Source organism: Portunus trituberculatus, chromosome 7 (assembly GCF_017591435.1).
Source record: "Portunus trituberculatus isolate SZX2019 chromosome 7, ASM1759143v1, whole genome shotgun sequence".
Classification (NCBI taxonomy): Eukaryota; Metazoa; Arthropoda; class Malacostraca; order Decapoda; family Portunidae; genus Portunus; species Portunus trituberculatus.
Window position 1 is genome coordinate 4389044 of NC_059261.1, and position 12500 is coordinate 4401543.

Here is a 12500-nt window from a genome sequence, read left to right on the forward strand (position 1 = left end):
TTTTGCATTTTTTTTCCACGTTAGAATATTGGGTTTGGCTGGGGAACAATTAAGAGGTGTCTCATTGATTGGTAGTGAGGGAAAGCTGGCCCAGGTGGCTGGTAAAGGGTTAATCACGTGCAATAAAGAATGTAATAAAAAATAAAGTAAGATAAAGAATATGGAGGTGTAGAGAAACAAGGCGGCATTAATTTTACGTATGAGTGTATGTGTGTGTGTGTGTGTGTTCCTAAAAATGTTATTGTTATGGTTATGTTGTATGTTAATTTATTGTTAAAAACATTGTTGTTAATACATCCATGACAAAATTGCATTTTTTTTCATTGGTTACATCCCGACAGCCCGATACTGCCCAACACGACCAACGCCCCTGCTCCCCGTCCCCCCCCCCCCGCCACTGTTACTGGAGCAATGCCACGGGACACATTAAGGCTGCCCGCACACGAGCAACTTTTTATTGCAAGTTGTCACAACAAAAAATTGTCGCAATTAAAAAATTGTCGCAACGAAAAGTTGTCGGCAAGGTACATCCGCACACGAGCCACGCGATGGCGACAACTATTGTTTATATAATATGTTTCTTACCTTTTTCTTTTTTATCCTCAGGGGAGAGAATATTCCAATCGCTCACCACAGCCTCACACACCTCACGCCATAACTTCTCTTTTATATTCTTATCGCTGTATTCCTTCAGCTGGAAATCATAAAGAGGTGGTCTCTTCTCTACCTCTGTTATGAGTGTTTCGCAGTCAAATACCTCTTTTATTACAGACATGATAGCTACCAGATCCTCTCACCACTGAAATCTGAAAGACAATGAAGGGCAAGGCAGCAACAGGCTGGGTGGTGGCGACAACGGAAAGTTGCTCGTGTGCGGGCTCACATTTAAAATAACGTTTTCTATCGCCGGCCACAGTTGCCAACAATAGTTGTGTTGTCCGAGAAATTGACCCGAGCGCAACTCCCTCTCAATTTTTTTTTGTCGCCTCAGGAAAAGTTGTCCATGTGCGGGCTACCATAGCGATGTGTGTGTTCTATATTTGACAATTTTTTGGTTGTGACAACTCACAATAAAAAGTTGCTCGTGTGCGGGCAGACTAAGGGTGATCTCTCGGCTTTTCCATGTGTTTCTAGGTGCTTTTTTTTTCTGGTTTACTAATGGAGTTGGCATTGTTTTGGTATTTGATTTGTTATTAGCAAAGTATAACAAGTTTCAAGCCATAATACAATCCAGTCTAGCTGTTTTTTTTTTTTTTTCTCAAAATAAATAACTGATTAGTCTGAAAATTTTACGTTTTTTTTTTTTCAGCACGCCTAGGATTGTGTTGGTGTTTGCTACATGACTTAAAAATATCAGAAACAAGACCCAAGTAACGATATTCAAAAATGTCTAGCGTAGCTGTTCGTATTTTCAAATTTAAAATTCTTATTAAACAAAAATCAAGTTAAAATTTCTTATACGGACATGTGTGGAAAGAACAAAATTAATTTCCAGTCTTCAGAAAACGTAGCACAATGTAGTCTGGCTGTGATTTTTCTTCTCAATATTCTAGTTTTTTTTTTTTTTTTTTTGTGGCGACGTTGCTGTGAAATAGACTTTTTTTTTTATACCAAGTGGGCTTTTTACGGGAATTTCTGGGCTAAAGGGGATACTTTTTTTAGGTAGCACCTATCTCAAAGCCCACCCGCTAGGAAACCGTTGCCCTGAGTGAGGAAGCCCAACCTACACTCAGACCGTGGACAGGATTCGAACCCGTGCGCTTGGAGACCCCTCGGACCCCAAAACACGCATGGTTCCACTGTACCACGGCGGACCCTGTTGTTGGACTTGTCTGTTGATCGTCGACTCGGTACAGTTTATATTTGTTGGGTGTTTGTTAAAGTATCCGCCGCGTCAGAAAATGTAGTGCATTCCAGTCTGGGCGCCTTCTTTCTTTTTGCGATTCTTAAAATGAATTACGTACGCAAATATTGAGCCACAGGGGCACCCTACCCCTGCCTTCCCCCCAGGTCAGTCCATCGATGTTTACCTACACTCCTCCTGTGTTTTCAGAGCAAGGGAGTGTATAGGAAAGATAGAATTAATCGTGAATTTAGACAAACAACCCACAATTTTGAAGTGTCTTAGATGAAGTGATGGTGATGTCTCGGTTCTTATGCCCACCATCATGTCATCCAACCCAAACACAGCTGGTGCCTCTGCCCTCCCACTGTCTCTCCCCTTAATACTTCACTCAATTTCCACGGTTTCCTGGGCACTTCCTGGTGTTTCTCCACAGTGTTGTAAGAGAAGGATGGAATGAGGAATGGCAATGAGTGACAGAGTATAGTGGTAGTAGCATTTGTTGTTGTTGTTGTTGTTCTTCCTCTTTTTGTTGTTGGAGCATTATTATTGTTTTCATAAATAAAGTGTGTTATTCACCACGGTCGTCTGCTGGTCACCCAGCCAGTCTTTCCCCTACGGAAAGAGCTCAGAGCTCTTGACCGTGATCGATCTTCGGGTAGGACTGAGACCACAACACACTCCACACACCGGGAAAGCGAGGCCACAACCCCTCCAGTTACATCCCGTACCTATTTACTGTTAGGTGAACACACTCTACACATTAAGAGGCTTGCCCATTTGTGTGTGTGTGTGTGTGTGTGTGTGTGGTTGCCGCCAACAGCAGCGCCACCTAATCGACTTCGCAATATACCGCTCTCCATCTTTGTCTTTTCGTCTCATTCTCTCCTTAGCCTTATACTTGTGACATATTATGTGAGTGTCTGTCTGTCTGTCTGGTACGTCTTTTCTCTCCTCTCCTCTCCTTTGACATCTTCGGCACTCTCTCTCTCTCTCTCTCTCTCTCTCTCTCTCTCTCTCTCTCTCTCTCTCTCTCTCTCTCTCTCTCCAGGATCGCGACGTTCAATTTCACTATTTCTCCATCTGAACACCACGACACCATTAGCCACTCGTTATGCCATCTGACACACCATCACCACCACCACCACGCTCATCACCATATCACTGACTCACCACCACTTAATACGTCTCGTCACGTACTGCACACTACCTCATCTCCTTAGGCTCCTCTTCCCACTAGTCTTTATCTGGCCTGCCTTCCTGCTCCTCCTCCTCCTCCTCTCTTCTTCCTCTTCTTCCTCCTCGTCTGCCATCAATTTTGACGCGTCCACTCAAGGGAAACTCGACATCACCGTCATTTTCGCGGCAAACTGCATCTTTCCCTTCTACCTCTCCCTCTCTCCTTATCGCACCCACAACGTCTCACCACATTCGGTCTCTGTCGTTGTCTGTGTGTGTGTGTGTGTGTGTGTGTGTCTCTCTCTCCACGGATTTTCATGTTTGTTTTTTCTTCTTTCTTTCTTTTTTGCGGTTTTAGTGACATGTTAATCAAATTTTGAGGTGACGGTTACCTGGTTGAAGATCACGTGTTTTGAAGGGTGTTTTTACGGCTGTAGAGGCACATTAGCAAGACTTTGATGGTATTAATAGTAGAGACACTCTTGAAAACACGGCTGTCTAGTTTGCAGTGTCTAACAGAGCATAAAATAAGTGAAGGGTAAATTATGGTTAAACTGCCGTTAAGTATATCTGCACACATTTCAATATCTCAATTAAAGAGAAATACAACACTTCTAACAATCACCAACACATAAACAAAGCATACATAGATAATTATAGAACAAGTAGACTATTCTGAGTGCTAAACGTCATAACACTTCATACTTCAACACTCTATATAGTCACTAAGTAATTACAGTAGATAGATAGTTAAGTCTTTCAATGACAAAATTAGTGATAATAATAATTGCGTTTGGAATATTTACACACAAATATAAATTAGTATTATCAAGTTATGCACTTAAAACATAGGGGCCTCGTAGGGGCGGGGTGGTAATGTGGTGGCGACGCTAGGCTAACCGCCGTGACACTGCAGGAATTGTGCTACTTTGCTCACTGTACTGTGTCATGGTACAACGCCACAAACACACACATACATTGCCTTCCTCTAACAATGGTGCTGTCACAAGTACACTTGCCTGTGCACAACCAGTGCTGTAGTCATCAACAGCCGCGCCACAAACTACCTCCTATTCCTGCGATGGCGGAGCTGTGCCCCCGAGTCGCGCCACAAAGTGCCCTGATAGCCCGGTAATAAAGGCGCTGTAGTGCCTCAGTTCCTAGTCGAGAACCGATGTAATGGTGCACGGGTGACCGACCATACTGCCACAAAGGTGCGCCTCGCCTGGTGATAATGACCCCATCCTGCAAGGATCACCATCCTACCCATGGACGCCACCGCCCTGCCCACTGCCCTGACACGCTCCCATTAGTTCTTGAGAGGCGCAGCGCCGTGCCACCTTGTGCTGCTGTAGTGCTGTGGTGCTGTGCAGCCCTCACAAAGCGTTACAAATACACGCTGCCCTTAACCCTATGCCACTTCTTGTTAGCTATTGCCGCCACCACCAGGAGAAAGAGGAAGAAGAGGAGTGGTAAAAGAGAAGATAACGAAGGAAGAATGTTACTACTTGTTACAGAGGAGGAGGACGAGAAGGAAGATAAATAAAGATTTCCTTATTATGCGACCTATGGACTAGCAATATTTCACGGCGTGGTGTGAGCGTCATAAGTGGGGATGCATACAGTTTTTGACAAAGTTTTTTGAAAGGGCTGCATGTTACTGTCCATCCCCTTCCCGCTTTACCTTCACCGCCACCGCTATATGTACAGTACACAAGGATGTGTGTGTACGTGTGTGTGTGTGTGTGTGTGTCCAGGCTTACGTATTACAAATTGTGGTGATGCTTTGGTGTGCGATCTACAGTCAACGTAATCTATGTTTTATATATATATATATATATATATATATATATATATATATATATATATATATATATATATATATATATATATATATATATATATGACGGGCAGCCTATTGGCCAAGCCAGGACTGCCTCTTCCTCCTCTCCTCCCAAGGGCAGCCTCTCCCTCCTTCCCTCCCACAGGCTGCCTCTGACAGGCAGCCTTTTGACCTGACCGGGCCTGCCTCTTCCTCCCCTCCTCCTTAGGGCAACCTCTTCATTCTCTCCCTCTGACAGGCAGCCTTTTGGCAAGGCCGTGGCTGCCTCTACTTCCCCTCCTCCCACTGACAGCCTCTCCCTCCTTCCCTCCTATGGGTTGCCTCTGACAGGCAGCCTATTGGCCTGGCCGTGGCTGCCTCTTCCTTCCCTCCTCCCATAGGCAGCCTCTCCCTCCTTCCTTCCTAGGGGCTGTCTCTAACAGGCAGCCTTTTGGCCTGGCCGTGGCTGCCTCTTCCTCCCCTCCTCCTTCGGGCAGCCTCTCCCTCCTTCCCACCTATGGGCTGCCTCTAACAGGCAGCCTTTTGGCCTGGCCGTGGCTGCCTCTTCCTCCCCTCCTCCTTCGGGCAGTCTCTCCCTCCTTCCCTCCTATGGGCTGCCTCTGACAGGCAGCCTATTGGCCTGGCCGTGGCTGCCTCTTCCTCCCTCCTCCTTCGGGCAGTCTCCTCCTTCCCTCCTATGGGCTGCCTCTGACAGGCAGCCTATTGGCCTGGCCGTGGCTGCCTCTTCCTCCCCTCCTCCTTCGGGCAGCCTCTCCCTCCTTCCCTCCTATGGGCTGCCTTTGACAGGCAGCCTATTGGCCTGGCCGTGGCTGCCTCTTCCTCCCTCCTCCTTCGGGCAGCCTCTCCTCCTTCCCTCCTATGGGCTGCCTCTAACAGGCAGCCTATTGGCCTGGCCGTGGCTGCCTCTTCCTCCCTCCTCCTTCGGGCAGTCTCCCTCCTTCCCTCCTATGGGCTGCCTCTAACAGGCAGCCTATTGGCCTGGCTGTGGCTGCCTCTTCCTCCCTCCTCCTTCGGGCAGCCTCTCCTCCTTCCCTCCTATGGGCTGCCTCTGACAGGCAGCCTATTGGCCTGGCCGTGGCTGCCTCTTCCTCCCTCCTCCTTCGGGCAGCCTCTCCTCCTTCCCTCCTATGGGCTGCCTCTAACAGGCAGCCTATTGGCCTGGCCGTGGCTGCCTCTTCCTCCCTCCTCCTTCGGGCAGCCTCTCCTCCTTCCCTCCTATGGGCTGCCTCTGACAGGCAGCCTATTGGCCTGGCCGTGGCTGCCTCTTCCTCCCTCCTCCTTCGGGCAGCCTCCCTCCTTCCCTCCTATGGGCTGCCTCTGACAGGCAACCTATTGGCCTGGCCGTGGCTGCCTCTTCCTCCCTCCTCCTTCGGGCAGCCTCCCTCCTTCCCTCCTATGGGCTGCCTCTGACAGGCAGCCTATTGGCCTGGCTGTGGCTGCCTCTTCCTCCCTCCTCCTTCGGGCAGCCTCCTCCTTCCTCCTATGGGCTGCCTCTGACAGGCAGCCTATTGGCCTGGCCGTGGCTGCCTCTTCCTCCCCTCCTCCTTCGGGCAGCCTCTCCCTCCTTCCCTCCTATGGGCTGCCTTTGACAGGCAGCCTATTGGCCTGGAAGTGGCTGCCTCTTCCTCCCCTCCTCCTTCGGGCAGCCTCTCCCTCCTTCCCTCCTATGGGCTGCCTCTGACAGGCAGCCTATTGGCCTGGCCGTGGCTGCCTCTTCCTCCCTCCTCCTTCGGGCAGCCTCTCCCTCCTTCCCTCCTATGGGCTGCCTCTGACAGGCAGCCTATTGGCCTGGCCGTGGCTGCCTCTTCCTCCCCTCCTCCTTCGGGCAGCCTCTCCCTCCTTCCCTCCTATGGGCTGCCTCTGACAGGCAGCCTATTGGCCTGGCCGTGGCTGCCTCTTCCTCCCTCCTCCTTCGGGCAGCCTCCCTCCTTCCTCCTATGGGCTGCCTCTGACAGGCAGCCTATTGGCCTGGCCGTGGCTGCCTCTTCCTCCCTCCTCCTTCGGGCAGCCTCTCCCTCCTTCCCTCCTATGGGCTGCCTCTGACAGGCAGCCTATTGGCCTGGCCGTGGCTGCCTCTTCCTCCCTCCTCCTTCGGGCAGCCTCTCCTCCTTCCCTCCTATGGGCTGCCTCTGACAGGCAGCCTATTGGCCTGGCCGTGGCTGCCTCTTCCTCCCTCCTCCTTCGGGCAGCCTCTCCTCCTTCCCTCCTATGGGCTGCCTCTGACAGGCAGCCTATTGCCTGGCCGTGGCTGCCTCTTCCTCCCTCCTCCTTCGGGCAGCCTATTGGCCTGGCCGTGGCTGCCTCTTCCTCCCTCCTCCTTCGGGCAGCCTCCTCCTTCCCTCCTATGGGCTGCCTTTGACAGGCAGCCTATTGGCCTGGCCGTGGCTGCCTCTTCCTCCCTCCTCCTTCGGGCAGCCTCTCCCTCCTTCCCTCCTATGGGCTGCCTTTGACAGGCAGCCTATTGGCCTGGCCGTGGCTGCCTCTTCCTCCCCTCCTCCTTCGGGCAGCCTCTCCCTCCTTCCCTCCTATGGGCTGCCTCTGACAGGCAGCCTATTGGCCTGGCCGTGGCTGCCTCTTCCTCCCTCCTCCTTCGGGCAGCCTCTCCCTCCTTCCCTCCTATGGGCTGCCTTTGACAGGCAGCCTATTGGCCTGGCCGTGGCTGCCTCTTCCTCCCTCCTCCTTCGGGCAGCCTCCCTCCTTCCCTCCTATGGGCTGCCTCTTGACAGGCAGCCTATTGGCCTGGCCGTGGCTGCCTCTTCCTCCCTCCTCCTTCGGGCAGCCTCTCCCTCCTTCCCTCCTATGGGCTGCCTCTGACAGGCAGCCTATTGGCCTGGCCGTGGCTGCCTCTTCCTCCCATCCTCCTTCGGGCAGCCTCTTCCTCCTTCCCTCCTATGGGCTGCCTTTGACAGGCAGCCTATTGGCCTGGCCGTGGCTGCCTCTTCCTCCCCTCCTCCTTCGGGCAGCCTCTCCGTCTTTCCCTCCTATGGGCTGCCTTTGACAGGCAGCCTATTGGCCTGGCCGTGGCTGCCTCTTCCTCCCCTCCTCCTTCGGGCAGCCTCTCCCTCCTTCCCTCCTATGGGCTGCCTCTAATAGGCAGCCTATTGGCCTGGCCGTGGCTGCCTCTTCCTCCCCTCCTCCTTCGGGCAGCCTCTCCCTCCTTCCCTCCTATGGGCTGCCTCTGACAGGCAGCCTATTGGCCTGGCCGTGGCTGCCTCTTCCTCCCCTCCTCCTTCGGGCAGCCTCTCCTCCTTCCTCCTATGGGCTGCCTCTAATAGGCAGCCTATTGGCCTGGCCGTGGCTGCCTCTTCCTCCCCTCCTCCTTCGGGCAGCCTCTCCTCCTTCCTCCTATGGGCTGCCTTTGACAGGCAGCCTATTGGCCTGGCCGTGGCTGCCTCTTCCTCCCCTCCTCCTTCGGGCAGCCTCTCCCTCCTTCCCTCCTATGGGCTGCCTCTAACAGGCAGCCTATTGGCCTGGCCGTGGCTGCCTCTTCCTCCCATCCTCCTTCGGGCAGCCTCTCCCTCCTTCCCTCCTATGGGCTGCCTTTGACAGGCAGCCTATTGGCCTGGCCGTGGCTGCCTCTTCCTCCCCTCCTCCTTCGGGCAGCCTCTCCTCCTTCCCTCCTATGGGCTGCCTCTGACAGGCAGCCTATTGGCCTGGCCTGGCTGCCTCTTCCTCCCTCCTCCTTCGGGCAGCTGCCTCTTCCTCCCTCCTCCTTCGGGCAGCCTCTCCTCCTTCCCTCCTATGGGCTGCCTCTGACAGGCAGCCTATTGGCCTGGCTGTGGCTGCCTCTTCCTCCCTCCTCCTTCGGGCAGCCTCTCCTCCTTCCCTCCTATGGGCTGCCTCTAACAGGCAGCCTATTGGCCTGGCTGTGGCTGCCTCTTCCTCCCCTCCTCCTTCGGGCAGCCTCTCCCTCCTTCCCTCCTATGGGCTGCCTCTAATAGGCAGCCTATTGGCCTGGCCGTGGCTGCCTCTTCCTCCCTTCCTCCTTCGGGCAGCCTCTCCCTCCTTCCCTCCTATGGGCTGCCTCTAACAGGCAGCCTATTGGCCTGGCCGTGGCTGCCTCTTCCTCCCCTCCTCCTTCGGGCAGCCTCTCCCTCCTTCCCTCCTATGGGCTGCCTCTAACAGGCAGCCTATTGGCCTGGCCGTGGCTGCCTCTTCCTCCCTCCTCCTTCGGGCAGCCTCCTCCTTCCCTCCTATGGGCTGCCTCTAACAGGCAGCCTATTGGCCTGGCTGGCTGCCTCTTCCGCAGCCTCCCTTTCTTCCTCCCACCGGCTGCCTTTGACAGGCATTCTCTTGGCCTGGCCGTGGCTACCTCTTCCTCCCCTCTTCCCCTCCTCCCCTCCCACTGGCCTGGCATGGCTGCCTCTTCCTCCCACGGACAGCCTTTATTCATCTATATCTATCTCTCTCTCTATATTTCTCTCTCTCTCTCTCTCTCTCTCTCTCTCTCTCTCTCTCTCTCTCTCTCTCTCTCTCTCTCTCTCTCTCTCTCTCTGTGTGTGTGTGTGTGTGTGTGTGTGCATATATATATATATATATATATATATATATATATATATATATATATATATATATATATATATATACACACACACACACAGAGAGAGAGAGAGAGAGAGAGAGATATATATATATATATATATATATATATATATATATATATATATATATATATATATATATATATATATATATGCCTCTACTCCCTCCTCCTTCGGGCAGCCTCCCTCCTTCCCTCCTATGGGTTGCCTCTGACAGGCAGCCTATTGGCCTGGCCGTGGCTGCCTCTTCCTCCCCTCCTCCCATAGGCAGCCTCTCCCTCCTTCCTTCCTATGGGCTGCCTCTAACAGGCAGCCTATTGGCCTGGCCGTGGCTGCCTCTTCCTCCCCTCCTCCTTCGGGCAGTCTCTCCCTCCTTCCTCCTATGGGCTGCCTCTGACAGGCAGCCTATTGGCCTGGCTGTGGCTGCCTCTTCCTCCCCTCCTCCTTCGGGCAGCCTCTCCCTCCTTCCCTCCTATGGGCTGCCTCTAATAGGCAGCCTATTGGCCTGGCCGTGGCTGCCTCTTCCTCCCCTCCTCCTTCGGGCAGCCTCTCCCTCCTTCCCTCCTATGGGCTGCCTCTGACAGGCAGCCTATTGGCCTGGCCGTGGCTGCCTCTTCCTCCCCTCCTCCTTCGGGCAGCCTCTCCCTCCTTCCCTCCTATGGGCTGCCTCTAACAGGCAGCCTATTGGCCTGGCTGTGGCTGCCTCTTCCTCCCCTCCTCCTTCGGGCAGCCTATCCCTCCTTCCCTCCTATGGGCTGCCTTTGACAGGCAGCCTTTTGGCCTGGCTGTGGCTGCCTCTTCCTCCCTCCTCCTTCGGGCAGCCTCCTCCTTCCCTCCTATGGGCTGCCTCTAACAGGCAGCCTATTGGCCTGGCCGTGGCTGCCTCTTCCTCCCCTCCTCCTTCGGGCAGCCTCTCCCTCCTTCCCTCCTATGGGCTGCCTCTAACAGGCAGCCTTTTGGCCTGGCTGTGGCTGCCTCTTCCTCCCCTCCTCCTTCGGGCAGCCTCTCCCTCCTTCCCTCCTATGGGCTGCCTCTAACAGGCAGCCTATTGGCCTGGCCGTGGCTGCCTCTTCCTCCCCTCCTCCTTCGGGCAGCCTCTCCCTCCTTCCCTCCTATGGGCTGCCTCTGACAGGCAGCCTTTTGGCCTGGCAGTGGCTGCCTCTTCCTCCCCTCCTCCTTCGGGCAGCCTCTCCCTCCTTCCCTCCTATGGGCTGCCTCTAATAGGCAGCCTATTGGCCTGGCCGTGGCTGCCTCTTCCTCCCCTCCTCCTTCGGGCAGCCTCTCCCTCCTTCCCTCCTATGGGCTGCCTTTGACAGGCAGCCTATTGGCCTGGCTGTGGCTGCCTCTTCCTCCCCTCCTCCTTCGGGCAGCCTCTCCCTCCTTCCCTCCTATGGGCTGCCTCTAACAGGCAGCCTATTGGCCTGGCCGTGGCTGCCTCTTCCGCAGCCTCTCCTTTCTTCCCTCCCACCGGCTGCCTTTGACAGGCATTCTCTTGGCTTGGCCGTGGCTACCTCTTCCTCCCCTCTTCCCCTCCTCCCCTCCCACTGGCCTGGCATGGCTGCCTCTTCCTCCCACGGACAGCCTTTATTCATCTATATCTATCTCTCTCTATCAATCTATATTTCTCTCTCTCTCTCTCTCTCTCTCTCTCTCTCTCTCTCTCTCTCTCTCTGGGTGTGTGTGTGTGTGTGTGTGTGTGTATATATATATATATATATATATATATATATATATATATATATATATATATATATATATATATATATATATATATATATATATACATACACACACACAGAGAGAGAGAGAGAGAGAGAGAGATATATATATATATATATATATATATATATATATATATATATATATATATATATATATATATATATATATATGCCTCTACTTCCCCTCCTCCTTCGGGCAGCCTCCCCTCCTTCCCTCCTATGGGTTGCCTCTGACAGGCAGCCTATTGGCCTGGCCGTGGCTGCCTCTTCCTTCCCTCCTCCCATAGGCAGCCTCTCCCTCCTTCCTTCCTAGGGGCTGTCTCTAACAGGCAGCCTTTTGGCCTGGCCGTGGCTGCCTCTTCCTCCCCTCCTCCTTCGGGCAGCCTCTCCCTCCTTCCCACCTATGGGCTGCCTCTAACAGGCAGCCTATTGGCCTGGCCGTGGCTGCCTCTTCCTCCCCTCTTCCATCGGGCAGCCTCTCCCTCCTTCCCTCCTATGGGCTGCCTTTGACAGGCAGCCTATTGGCCTGGCCGTGGCTGCCTCTTCCTCCCTTCCTCCTTCGGGCAGCCTCTCCCTCCTTCCCTCCTATGGGCTGCCTCTAATAGGCAGCCTATTGGCCTGGCCGTGGCTGCCTCTTCCTCCCCTCCTCCTTCGGGCAGCCTCTCCCTCCTTCCCTCCTATGGGCTGCCTCTGACAGGCAGCCTATTGGCCTGGCCGTGGCTGCCTCTTCCTCCCCTCCTCCTTCGGGCAGCCTCCCCTCCTCCTCCCTCCCTATGGGCTGCCTCTACAGGCAGCCTATTGGCCTGGCTGTGGCTGCCTCTTCCTCCCCTCCTCCTTCGGGCAGCCTCTCCCTCCTTCCCTCCTATGGGCTGCCTTTGACAGGCAGCCTATTGGCCTGGCCGTGGCTGCCTCTTCCTCCCCTCCTCCTTCGGGCAGCCTCTCCCTCCTTCCCTCCTATGGGCTGCCTCTGACAGGCAGCCTATTGGCCTGGCCGTGGCTGCCTCTTCCTCCCCTCCTCCTTCGGGCAGCCTCTCCCTCCTTCCCTCCTATGGGCTGCCTCTAATAGGCAGCCTATTGGCCTGGCCGTGGCTGCCTCTTCCTCCCCTCCTCCTTCGGGCAGCCTCTCCCTCCTTCCCTCCTATGGGCTGCCTTTGACAGGCAGCCTATTGGCCTGGAAGTGGCTGCCTCTTCCTCCCTCCTCCTTCGGGCAGCCTCTCCTCCTTCCTCCTATGGGCTGCCTCTGACAGGCAGCCTATTGGCCTGGCCGTGGCTGCCTCTTCCTCCCCTCCTCCTTCGGGCAGCCTCTCCCTCCTTCCCTCCTATGGGCTGCCTCTAACAGGCAGCCTATTGGCCTGGCCGTGGCTGCCTCTTCC

General features: G+C 54.2%; 1 protein-coding gene across 1 annotated transcript in view; it reads left to right on the top strand.

The window, feature by feature from the left end:
- The window catches only part of LOC123498572, a gene marked incomplete at its 5' end in the record, with an annotated part of 3864 nt that extends 3553 nt beyond the window's left edge, over window positions 1–311 (top strand). Inside the window, one exon of the mRNA XM_045245792.1 lies at window positions 1–311. This exon is cut by the window's left edge and continues 875 nt beyond it.
- Window positions 312–12500: the final 12189 nt, after the last annotated feature.